At 39.0% G+C, this 13,063-nt stretch overlaps 1 protein-coding gene across 2 annotated transcripts in view; it reads right to left on the bottom strand.

Moving 5' to 3' along the window:
* Positions 1 to 13,063, bottom strand: part of DGKH (diacylglycerol kinase eta) — a gene marked incomplete at both ends in the record, with an annotated part of 161,055 nt that overhangs the window by 74,105 nt on the left and 73,887 nt on the right. The window lies entirely within an intron of this gene.

Below are 13,063 nucleotides of genomic sequence, written 5' to 3'. Positions count from 1 at the left end.
TATTATACGGAAAGAGTGAGAAAAGTACCAGCTACGGCTATTTTTATCAGGCAAATATTTTTAGTCAAAAAACGATTCGCTGATCCAAGCCTTTCCACTGCAGACTGAACCCTGCCTACATAAAGCCCATTTGTTGAAATGAGTAAGACACAAATTAGTATATTTTAAACATGTATGCTGCTTGTGCCAGCGTGTGTGGGATTCATCCAGCCCGTTACAGAAATTCTCCACTTAACCATATGAAATGACATGACATAGCATACTAATTGTATGAATCTCAAAATTCATTTTCTTCAGCTTTGAAGCACACGAATGGTATGAGAAAAAAGCAAGAACATTTGGATATTATATTCCAAAATGGTCTCTAGTATTCCAGAATATTTACAATTGGTAGTGTAATAACGTGATGCAAAACATGTAACACAATTTCTAGACAATGTGATATAAACATCTGAAGTTACGCTAGACATTTAGAGGCTTAACCAAGACCTGACCTAAAGTTCATAAATATAATCCTCTGTTATCAGATGTCCTTAACTTTAATGAAAGTAATAAAAATACAGAAAAAGCAGAAAGCACTTCAATGTTCCTATCGCTTCCTTGAAATGAGAAACATGGCTGTTACATATGCACATCTCACCCTTCAGTGAGATACTCGTAACGTCACAGAGTAAGAATATGGTGCAACGCTCAAAAAGCGATTGAATTAGTGCTCTCAGAAAAGCAGCCAGCTCAGAGGAAACATCACAGCTGAAAGTTTGGAGCTATTTCATTTCCCTTCACATGCTGACAACCCAGAGCAGTGCATAAGGCAAGTGTAGAGTCCTGCATCTGGGCAGGAACAACCCCAGGTTCCAATATAAGTTGGGGAATGACCTGTTAAAGAGCAGTGTAGGGGAAAGGGACCTGGGGGTCCTGGTGGGTGGCAGGATGACCATGAGCCAGCACTGTGCCCTTGTGGCCAGGAAGGCCAATGGCATCCTGGGGTGGATTAGAAGGGTGGTGGTCAGTAGGTTGAGAGAGGTTCTCCTTCCCCTCTACTCTGCCCTGGTGAGACCACATCTGGAATATTGTGTCCAGTTCTGGGCCCCTCAGTTCCAGAAGGACAGGGAACTGCTGGAGAGGGTCCAGTGCAGGGCAACAAAGATGATCAAGGGAGTGGAGCATCTCCCTTATGAGGAAAGGCTGAGGGAGCTGGGGCTCTTTAGCCTGGAGGAGACTGAGGGGTGACCTCATTAATGTTTGTAAATATATAAAGGGTGAGTGTCACGAGGACGGAGCCAGGCTCTTCTCGGTGACAACCAATGATAGCACAAGGGGCAATGGGTTCAAACTGGAACACAGGAGGTTCCACTTAAATATGAGAAGAAACTTCTTCTCAGTGAGGGTGCCAGAGCACTGGAACAGGCTGCCCAGGGGGGCTGTGGAGTCTCCTTCTCTGGAGACATTCAAAACCTGCCTGGACGCCTTCCTGTGTAACCTCATCTGGGTGTTCCTGCTCTGGCGGCGGGATTGGACTGGATGATCTTTCAGGGTCCCTTCCAATCCCTGACATTCTGTGATTTGATCAGCACCCCTGCTCTAGCTAAGGGGGTAGCACTTCCCAGTGGAAAGGGGCTGTTCACCACATGCCATTTTACTATTACTTGTCATTTTCTGACCAGACCCTAAGAAAAGCTAGTTTTACATGCCATAAATAGATTTAATCAGTTAGTGAATGCATGCACTTATTCAAAACTCGTTGCAGCAGTCAGGCGGCATTTCTATTTCACAGCACTCTCTGAGATTTCAGAAGCTCATATACAGAATGGGAGTAAATGACTTGTGTGTTATCAAGGGTCAGAAGACGTAAGAGCAGAGAAAATCAGTTCCAAGGAGACAGTACTTATTCCACATACATGATGGGCAATGACTTATTGGAAAAATTTCCAGAGCGGAAGGGAATCAACATTCCCTAAAATGCACTGTATGTACTAGGAATCTCAGAACATGAGTTATACAGAATATTTTCAGGGATTTTAAAATCTGTTCGAAGAACATAAATCTCCCCAAACCTTGAGCTATTACCCACTAAAGAATAAATTAAGTCTTTCATGTCATTTTCATGCCTATGTAAGCCATTTCACCTATTTCTGCTCACTCTTTAAAACACCAGTATCCCTAAAATCAAACCAATAAATTCAAAACTAAATCTATCTTGGAAGTCAGTCCCTTAAAACTAACTCCCTAAAGTTGGCAGCAAATAACCATGCAGGCTCTATGGAATGTATTTTTGTATCAAAAGCTTAGAAACAGAGTAGGTTAGTAAACATTCCCCCAAGAAATGTAATCACTTCATGAAGCATACATCTGAAGTTTACATTTTACCACCCATAGATATACTGGGCTGAGGTTTCAGCATCTTAAATAGGCAACTCCATGGCTGCAGACATCAAAATTGAGCATGAAGCTTCAGCCCAGCATCCTTAATTAACTTCATTTAGCCTTTAAAATATGCAGAAAACTTCCAGCTGCCAACTGAGTCATTAGATAATCTGCTAATAATGCTTTCCTGAGTCTACACACAAGTCGCAGCACTTATAGTAATTTGAGATTGGAAGGGACCTCTCCAGTTGTTGAGTTTGGGTCCACATTACTGACTACAACCAGGTCATAGGAAGTTTTTTAAAAACATTGTTCAGGCTATAACTGCACCTTAAGAAAGCAACCAGTACCTTTTCCTTTCCCAACAGCAGTTAAGACAGTGCTCCAAGATCCTGCTGTTCTGAGAAACCTTCTAATTAATCTCAGCTGGACATTAAATCTCAAGCATAAGCAATAATCACTGCCAGTTATATTAACTACTTTCCTACTGTAATTTCAGAGAAACAAGAAGTGCACATCCCACAATCGCATGCTGCTTCTCACATTTACAGAAACATCTCTCATGTGCTTGCCAAAAACTCTGACTTCCCCATACAGCATCTTGTATCATCTAGTAATACAACACCCCTCCGGAAGTACGTGACTATAATGAGAATAGAATAGAATAGAATAGAATAGAATAGAATAGAATAGAATAGAATAGAATAGAATAGAATAGAATAGAATAGAATAGAATAGAATCACTATTATAGCATCCCTAGCGATCTTCACTACTTTAGCCATTAACAACTAGGAAAATTATTCATAATATTATAATCACAACATCACGGTGCTCCTGAGTGGTATATTTTCCTGAAGAAATCTAATTATAAAAATCACAAACACGTTTCATAAATTAAGAAGGTGTACGTATGTGTTAAATTATCCAAGAATGTTGAATACAACTCTACATCATCATAATCTACATGACAAAAACAAAAGGGATATGTAGCTATTTTGATAACTAAAAAGTGAGAGGCGTCTTCTTTTATATCATATTTTAAAATATTCAGTATATAACACCTGAAAATTCAAAACTAACAGTTTTAATTTCGAAGACAACAAACCCCACTGCCTTACTTCTAATTCAGTCAGTTCATAAAGTCCCACATTTGCACAGAAGTCCATTTTTTTACTTCTGCTGCTACTAAAAAGATCAAAAGAAAGGAGAAAATATTCTGAATCTAGAAAAGAAAACAGGAACATGCCTACAGACGCATTATTGGCAATGGCAAACTAAAACATTGAATGATTATTGATAAAACTCTCCCCTCTACCCCTTTTCAGGTATATAAACAGATGTGTTGCTCAAAATGTGTCAGGAAAGTGAAGAACATCAGGAAATTTCTGAAAGTGATGAGAATGAAAATGGGATCACGAAAGCCCATAAAACAGGGCACGTCAAATGTAAACAGGAAATTAAGAGGGTGAAGAAGCAATTTAAGATACCTTGCAACAGATGCTCATGCTGAGACTAAAATGTTCTTTAAACACCTTCAAAGACGAAAGACTGCTAGGGGTTCGGTAGGATCATTTTTCAACAGAGGTATGAAAAAGATACTCAAGGATGAGAAGATCACAGCAAAGCAGCTCATAAAATTCTTGACACCTCTCTTTTCCAGTGAGGATGATGAGATGGTATCTCACACAACGTGTTCTTCCTAACATCAGAACAGCTACATCAACGTGAAGCTATACATGAAGCTATGAAGATATACAGGGAGTACTAGACTGGCTGAATCACTGTCGTGTGGACCTGATGGCATTGACTTCAGGGCCCTGAAGACCCTGAAAGGACCACTGACACTAACTTTCAATCCTGGTGAGACAGCAGAGTCCACACAAAGGAATAAGATTGCTGACCCCATACACATCCAGTGGGAAAAAGTCAACAGAGCTTTTCCAAAGGAAAGTTCTGCCTTGCTAGCTGCAGGGAGTTCAGGGCCTGGAGACAAAGCATGAGGATAAATGAACATCCAGTGGACTTGGATTTTCAGAAAGTGTTTGACAAGGCTTCCCACCGAAAACTATTGAAGAAATTAAGATAGAATGGAACTGGGAAAAGTCATTTTTTGTGGCCTGCAAGTTGCTTGAGGGAGAAGCAGGCCTTAAACAGGCACTCTCTCTTCTGGATGAAAAAAGTCATAGCAGCAGAGTTCCCAAGGAATCAGTTTCATTCAAATTCGGTGACTCAAAGAAGGATTACACAAGGAAATCTTCATATTTGCTGAAGATACTAAGCTCTTTCAAGTAGTCAAATTCCATGCCAGTGGAAAGGAACTCAAAGGATGTTCTAAAACTAAACAGCTGCTCAAAGAGGCAGAAGACGAGCTTCAGCCCAGGTAAGATGCTCTGCTTTGGGGAAAACATCTAAACCTCACTAACATTCTCAGATCAACTTTGAACGGAGAAGAGATGTGGGAGTCACAGTTCACAGTTCTCTGTGCTCAACCAGAGCCAAAAAAGCCAAAAAACTTCGGCTGTCACCAAGAAAAGTAGCAAAACCAAGGCAGAGGATGTCACTTTGCTGCTATATAAAACACGGGTGTACCAGAAAGTTCTGGTCTCTTCAACTCAAGAAACAGGATTAAGAGAAGGCACAGAGAAGGACGACTCAAATGATTCAGAGTACGGAGCAGCTGCCTTAAAAAGAGACTAAAAAAGCTGGAACTCTGCAGTTTGAAGAGCAGAAGATCGAGGGGATAATAAGATCAAAGTTTATTAAAGCAGAATATAGTGAATGCAGAACTATTTTTCACCAAATCCCACAATATCTGAACAAGGAGGCATGTGATGAAGCTATATTGAGATTAGCTCAACAAAGATATAAAGCAGCACATCTTTACACAGCAGGTAGTGACTTTATGAAGCTTGGCTGTCATGAGAGACTGGAGAGGCAGACAGTGTCAGCGAGTACAAAAAAAAGGATTAGACAACTGAAGAACAACCACCTCTGTATGTGGCCCTTTTCAATACGCCGTGGAGAAATACTGGAGCACTGAAGGGCAGCCAAACTCATGTCCTGCTCCTGAGCAGCCTTTCCTGTTCCACTGCTGAGGATGGATTATTGTCTGAATCAGCAAAAAAAAAATGAATCATAGGGTGGATTTTTCCTGCTACACTGACAGTACCACTTTTGCTCTGAAGTCTGATGTTTGTGGTTTTAAATGGATCTAGGCCTTCATTTACCAAAATAATTAATGTTTGGATTGTTGACAGACTGGGCCATTAAAGAAAAAAAAAATTTAAAAAGACTATAGTATTTGATATTGTCTAACGCCCTCCTGTGACTCTTCCTATTCATGTAACTTTATGCAGTGTAGTACTGAAATAAAACCAACCCTCTTCTTTTAAGTATTGTGGAGAGTTTGGTACATTTTCACCAGCTGCAGGGGTATGGCTTCAGGCAGACAGACCCTTCATTACATTACAAGGTAAAGTCTCACAGCTCATATTAACCCAGAGCCCCTTATAATATTCCATGTGTTCAGTAGACTGAAAATTCCTTTTATTATTAAAAAAATCTGATGACCAACCTCCTGATTTTGATTAAAATTATGACCTGGGAATTCCAAGTTTGTGATTTTCTTGACAATCTCTGTATAGCAGCTTCCATTACTGTCACTTACACTGAGGGATTTTTCATTACTTAAGTCAAAATAAAAATAGATTTTTATCTACCGAGAATAAAAATTTCATCAGCTGCTCAGTGCCAGGTTACATTTTTATTGAATATTTCTGATCATAGTGAAGGGAGCCTGATATCTGAAAATTAAAAGCAAACCAAGAACTATGTTAAACCTATGAATTTATACAGCTAAAAATGGTCAAAATAAAATTGAAAAGTAAGATCATCTTGTTGACTGTGTAACACCGCTTTAATTTCAATAAAATCTTAACAAAAACAAGTACCATCAAGAAGCTATCGCTTAGTGTAACACATTCCGTGTAACATGATATATCGTGGGGTACATAAAGCACCGCGTTTGCCCCAGACTGCTGCTGCTAGCACATCCTCCACGTTACAAGTACCATTAGTGACAGAGAAATCACCATCAGTAGCAAGCTGCATATGCTCAGGCTGTCATTGGTGATGACAGTTCTCTTTAACTCATTAAAAGAAAAATGTCTAGCTAGCTATGAGAAAACAGCTTCCAAAATCTCAGAATGAAAGTCAGCCACACTGCCCCCACTCCCTACCACAACACTAACCTGTGGTTAAACATCATCATTTTTGTGTAATAATAACACAGTATGTTCTTCCAAAGTTATTCTGATATAGCATCATTTTGGGGTCCTTTGTGTGGATGAACTCTAGCCTAAATGAAACTGTAATACAAATAAATGCAATTATACAGCTTATGCAGTGCATTTTTTCCTCAACCTTGTTCTTCCCTCATGTTGCCTTCCAGCCTGTGCTGAGAAAAGAGATTTTACATTACTGATGTTAAGATAATTACTGCTTCCTCTACGTGGAATATATGGCAGTGCAGTAAAACATTCAGCAAATATGAAACTGCAGAGACGTTGTTGTAACAAAAATATCTTGGTGGTAAGGTGAAGTCCAATTAGCAGATTGATTTAAAAATACAGGTTATAACACACATCAAAAATGAATAGGATAATGATATAAACTTGATACAAGACTGATAGAACAGGCTGCCCAGAGAAGCTGTGGAAATGTTCAAGGCCAGATTGGATGGGGCTTTGAGCAACTTGATCTAGTGGAAGGTGTCCCTGCCCATGGCAGGGGGTGTGGAACTAGATGATCTTTAAGGTCCCTTCCAACCCAAACCATTCTATGATCCTATGTTCTCACTCTGTGTGTGTTCTCATTAATCAGGGCATGAAACAGCCGTAATACACCGAAAAAGGATAAAACACTTCACAGGACTGTGACTTGGTACCAAAGGCTTAAGGGTCTTGGCCTGTATTGTACAACTCAGCCAACTTAGTATTTTACAGCCTCCATTTAGAGCTTCAGTAGGTCTTCCTTTTAAACTACACATGCTCTGAGAAGAGATTTAAAACAACTAAGCCTAACTGATTTTGAAACAGAAGAAAGAAAGGAAAAAGAAGAAAGAAAAAAAAAAAGACAAAAACAAACCCCATGATAAACAGTCAAAGCATTCAGCTGGCAAGATTTTTTTCTTTACCAGACTTCCTTAGGTCTTGGTCTCAACTAAGTAAGAAGAGCACTCAGCACACTTCCCAGTCTCTAAAGTATATGCAGTATAGGTCCAACCAAATCATTTTGCTGCCTCACACAGCAAAATGTGAAAAAAAAAAATGCCATTACATTTCCACAGAGAAGACCAAACTGTTCCTCTGGTTCTATCCAGCATTGATATGAAAATTACAATTGATCAGTTACTTAAGGAAATTACAAAATCAGCATATAACAAGAAGATATTAAACACCACTACAAACTTTTAAGTAATCCTTTCTTGAAAATAAATTATAAGTTAAACTTGTCATAACAAACCTTCTGTGTTTTGCTTCTTCCAGTTCTAATTTTTGCCCCTCCGAGAATGTTTAAACAAATTCCAGTGATGCTGTCAGACATTGCAGGAGCTACCCTGGGCACAAGGGAGCCTATGCAGAGCAACTTCAAGCTTGCAACTCTCCAGGGAAAACTGGGGAACAACTCATTTCCCTCTGGCTGGCTTTTTCCACACCTCTGCCTTTTACCAATCAAGTTAGGAATGAGAAAAAGCTTTTAACAACAGAATTCACACAAGGCCAGGAATAGGAGCAGAGTAGAGTAGAGTAGCGTAGCGTAGCGTAGCGTAGCGTAGAGTAGAGTAGAGTAGAGTAGAGTAGAGTAGAGTAGAGTGGAATGGAATGAAAGAATAGAATAGAATAGAATAGAATAGAATAGAATAGAATAGAATAGAATAGAATAGAATAGAATAGAATTAGAATAGAATAACAGTTCAATTGGAAGGGACCTACAAGCATCACCTACTCCCAAACATACAGATTGTAAACAAACAGTTTCAGGAAATCACAATATCACACAAACGTGCTTAAAAAGAGCAAGTTCTTAGAATCTTCATATTTATTCACTTATTTGAACAGATGAAAAATGTAAAAATACCATCCCATCCATTCACTTTCTTCACTAAATTACCAGTTATTGTTAGAAAGTGATCCATCATTGCAGTTTTTATCTTACTCAATACTCAAGTCTATAGAAACAAATGGACACCAATTTCACAGACGCTGTAGCCCTGTGATACTCAGATTCCTGATATGTTTACAATTATAGAGAAGTTTATTAACTGAATATCCAAGCATTCTTGAATTTTTATAGTTTTTCTGATTGCTGCAGATACAGAGATTACACGGTTTAATCTAATTCAGTGGCTGCACTCCATTGCAAGTTTATATTGGCCCCAATTTTGTTTTACTGGATGGCAAATAAAATCCTGGATACGCATTCATCATGTTTTGAATTACATTTTCTAGTATTTTTCCACTAACAGTCTTAGCTTAATATTCTACTTTTAGAACAATTACACTAATAAAACCTTTCATTCCATAACAACTCAAAAGCAAGGATCTCTCGCTTACCTATACAGCTTTTCGGGCCTGGAGAGACAAATAGTACTATATTTCCCACTACCATGAAATTAATCTTTAAGTGAGAAGGCTGGGAATCTCATTTGAGTAACGATGGTAAAATTACTAGTGAAATAATGCAACAAGGCAAAAAAAAGCAGTGCACAGCAACAGGTACTTAGAATAGCTAAAGTATTACAGATAGTGAAAAATCCTTTTGATTATCACCAAAGTTATGTAGAGAAAGCAGAGCGGTAGAGAGGGCCACAGAGTGGAAATCTATTCCCAGTCTGACTGCAGATTTTATGTGTGACCTGGGGCAAATCAGTTAATGGGTGTTCTTTGGTTTTCACACTTTATTCTCCTTCACAAGAGTCTGGCTGTGATTTCTCACCATTTCATTAAGTGTCTCACTAGAACCGGCAGAAGGCTGGTCCTACTAGTAAAGACCAAGCTGTCAGGGAACAGATGTGCCTTAGCTTACTGAATTATTGGGTATATTGCTTGTTATCTTGGCCTTCTCCACGTTCTTTAGCACCAGGTCCTCTGCCTCAGCAGCAGGCACAGGTTTGCCCCAGTCTTCTTTTCTCTGCCCACGTACCTGTAGAAGACCTTCTTGTTGGCCTTCACATCCTTTCTAGATTCAACTCCAGGTGGGCTTTGGCTTTCCTAACCTCATTCCTGCATGATTGTCTCTCTAAATTCCTCCTGGGTCACCTGCCCCTGCTCCCACCTTTTGTACGCTCCATTCTTACATCTGAATTTCTTCAGAAGTGCCTTGTTCACCCACGCAGACTGCTCGTAAGGTTGCAGGACTATCACGAACAGCCACATTCCAACTCTCTGTTTTTCACTCTACCTTGTGTTAGTTCTAAAAGTGAAATTTCCTGTAGCAAAAACGCATCTTTTTCCGAAGTTTGTTTTTTCTGTAATTCCTTACAAATACTATTGAGTTACCCCTTGTACAATTTCTCCCAATCAGGATTTTCTTATACAAAAATCCAGCGGTTCTAGACAATGTCTGGAGCCCAAACTGGCACGAAAAATCCCAGTTCCAGTTACTATATTTTACATAATATGTAGTTTTAAATTTAGTAAGTAACTATTTGATAGCTTGGTGCATCTTGGAGGAGAAAAAGAAAATCCACAAAACACAGATTGTGAGATGTACTATAAAATATACTATATAGCCAAACAGATCTGTAGTTTACTTTCCAGGCCACTAACCGTTCTCATAACCTCTGGTAGGTGACTTATTCATTGTATTTCAGCTCTGAACAGGCAGAAAAGGAATAACACTTCTTCACCTCAAAGAGATGTAATGCTCATACATTCACTTGTTTGTGCAGCTACATATAAATATTGCCTGCGTACCTACTGAACCAGTATAACTTTAGTAAAAAGATTATTATTGCAAGAGTACTGCCAAATTCCCCCAAAGAGCAAGGCACTTTTAGTAAAGGACAGGGTCTCAGCTGCTTCTAATGCGTCTCATGGTAAAATCCCATTTTCCTTCCCAGTCTTCAGCAGCAACCCCAGTGGAAGCAGAATTCTCACATTACAATGAGAGGAGGAAATTCTCTCTTTTGAGATGAGGAGACTGGAGAGCAGAAGAATAACACACATCGGACCCTCCCTTCCCTCTGTTTACTGATGGGAAATGAGAGTCTGTAATTACTTTTGAATTCACGTTCCCTTTGTGAGCAGGCTCATTCATGTACATGCTATTTTCTCTCATTCAGAAAACACAATAACACTGCTTCTCTCCAAACACAAGTCTCTGACCAGAGCACCACAGATCAGCAATTCTCAGAGTTTAACACAGCCTGGCTTCTACTTGTCCATCCATCAAGCAACCTCTGGCTCTATAAAGGCTCCAGCTTTTACTCCGTATCCAAACCCTTGAGTTGTGGAATACAACACAACACCTCACTTCGGTTCAGGGCAAAATCAGGGAGTGAGTCCTCCTCAAACATATTTCTGGGCATGTTCAGGAGAAGGAGGTGACTGGACACAGTTTGCATGGACTTACCAAAGGTAAATCATTCCTGAACATCAGGGAATCTTTTCTAAGACCCCTGCATCAGACAACAGCATTGCACGCACCATTCCACTTGCTATTCAACAGCTCTTATTGCTAAAATATAACAAATGTAATAGTCACTTGCTATTCTTCTTTCTGTGAGTTGAGCACTAAGTATGGACTTGGCCTTTTCAGATTCAAATACCTTGATGGTAATTTTTTCCATTTAAACAATGTAAGTGGCTATTAACAAAACAGCCCTAGTATAAAACCAAGTAAAAGAAGAAGCATGGAAATAAATGCGCTAGAATAAAACTTTACTATAGTTGTCATTGTGGGGTTTTGTTGTTGTTTAGGTTTTTGTTGGTTTTTTGTTTGGTTTTGGTTTTGTCTGGTTTTTGGTTTGGTTTTTGGTTACTGAGAAGAGTACTTCTCTTATAAATCAGTTCTCACTTTAATAAAACCTGTCACTTTACATATCCATTGTGTAAGAAGATTTGGTACCTTGAAGGCAGGAGTATTTACATGTTTTACAGAGCACTTGCTTTCAGATCGTGATGCAAAACCTGCTTTCCGGGGGAGTTAAAAAAGGCAAATCCTATTTCATCTTAAATAAAACCTCAAAAATATTCTGAAATCTTTGTTTAACAACATATCCTCCATGCCCACTAACAAAATCAGAGACTCATAAAGGACCTAGAAGATGCATAAAAAGGTGTCTCTTCTCCAAGGTAATACTAACTGGACACAGATTGCAGAAACAGGTTATCTACCATCTTATTCAGGTGCCCCATTTTTTCACTGGAATTTTTTTTTCTGGCCCATTTGTTGGCAAAAATGCCACTATCATCTAACACCTGCATTAGAAGGAAGAAACACACGAGCAAGGATATGCTGCATCTCATAAGCCTGCTTCATCGCTTCTGTAGAGTTAATCTTCACATGTTCAGCTCCCAGTCACAGAATCCCTAGACAGAATGATGGGGATCTAAAATCTGGCTTTTCAAATGACCTAACTGTCATTACAAAAATACACCATCCTTCTTTCCTTGCTATTTAAATGAGGTCTGCATCTGTCTTTGTCAGCCATCCTTAGACTATTCCCATAAGACATTTGCCTAAGATGTTCTTAAAGACCCAAGTTACAGAAATCTTCTACCACTAAAATGTTTTCCCTTGTGTAAACCTCCCTCGTTGCACTTTAAACCCATAAATAGCTGATGTAGGACAATGATATAGATGTAAAATGTCAATAAATGAATTCAAAACTCAAAGGCCATTGCTAATTCATAGTACTTTGTAAGGAGAGATGAAGAACAGCAATCATTTGATAGGATGATTGATTCACTCTTCACTTGGCATGCCCCATCTTTCTTTTGTTAAAAACACACCAGCCTTTCATCGGGAGAAAATATTATGAATATGCATATTATTACATGAATAACATGAACATTATTAAATGAGTCACAAGGTTGTTCTGCTTTTTGACCCAAGTAACAAATTTACATCTAGAAGTATTTTTAAACAGAATAAACATGGGGAATCGTAAATGTTTTCCCACAAAGAATATAGGTTATGAAAATTTTATATCCTGCTATATACTAAGATCAGGTATAGCAAACAGTCCCCGAGGTAGATATGATTTTGCTGTGTGAAACCTCTCAATGAAGCACCATTTTCAAGAACATTCAGGAGTGAGAAGCTCTGCTCTCCTCTGGGATGCAGATCGAGTGTCCTCTGTATTTCGCTGGCCTTTCACATAAAAGTGGAAAGCATGGAAAACAGGTTTTAAAAATAGATGTGGTTAATCAGATTTCCTCTTATGTTTCCTTATCATGTTTCTTTGGTATCTACTCTCTTCTTTTTAAAATACTTTTCTTCTCATAATTGCTTACTTGTGTTTAACATAGGTGCTATAAACTTTTGAGATTCGACCCTTTTCTAAGCATTAAGTACTGAAGGAATGTCTGCAGTTATTATCTTTTCCCTGTGATAAGAGCTTGAGTTTGCCAGATAAACCCCAGAAAATCTTGCCCACGCCGCCTCCTGCGCTGTGACAATCACAGAAGGGAA

Source organism: Nesoenas mayeri, assembly GCF_963082525.1.
Source record: "Nesoenas mayeri genome assembly, chromosome: 1".
NCBI classification, from domain to species: Eukaryota; Metazoa; Chordata; class Aves; order Columbiformes; family Columbidae; genus Nesoenas; species Nesoenas mayeri.
This window is presented reverse-complemented; position numbering and strand designations above follow the sequence as displayed.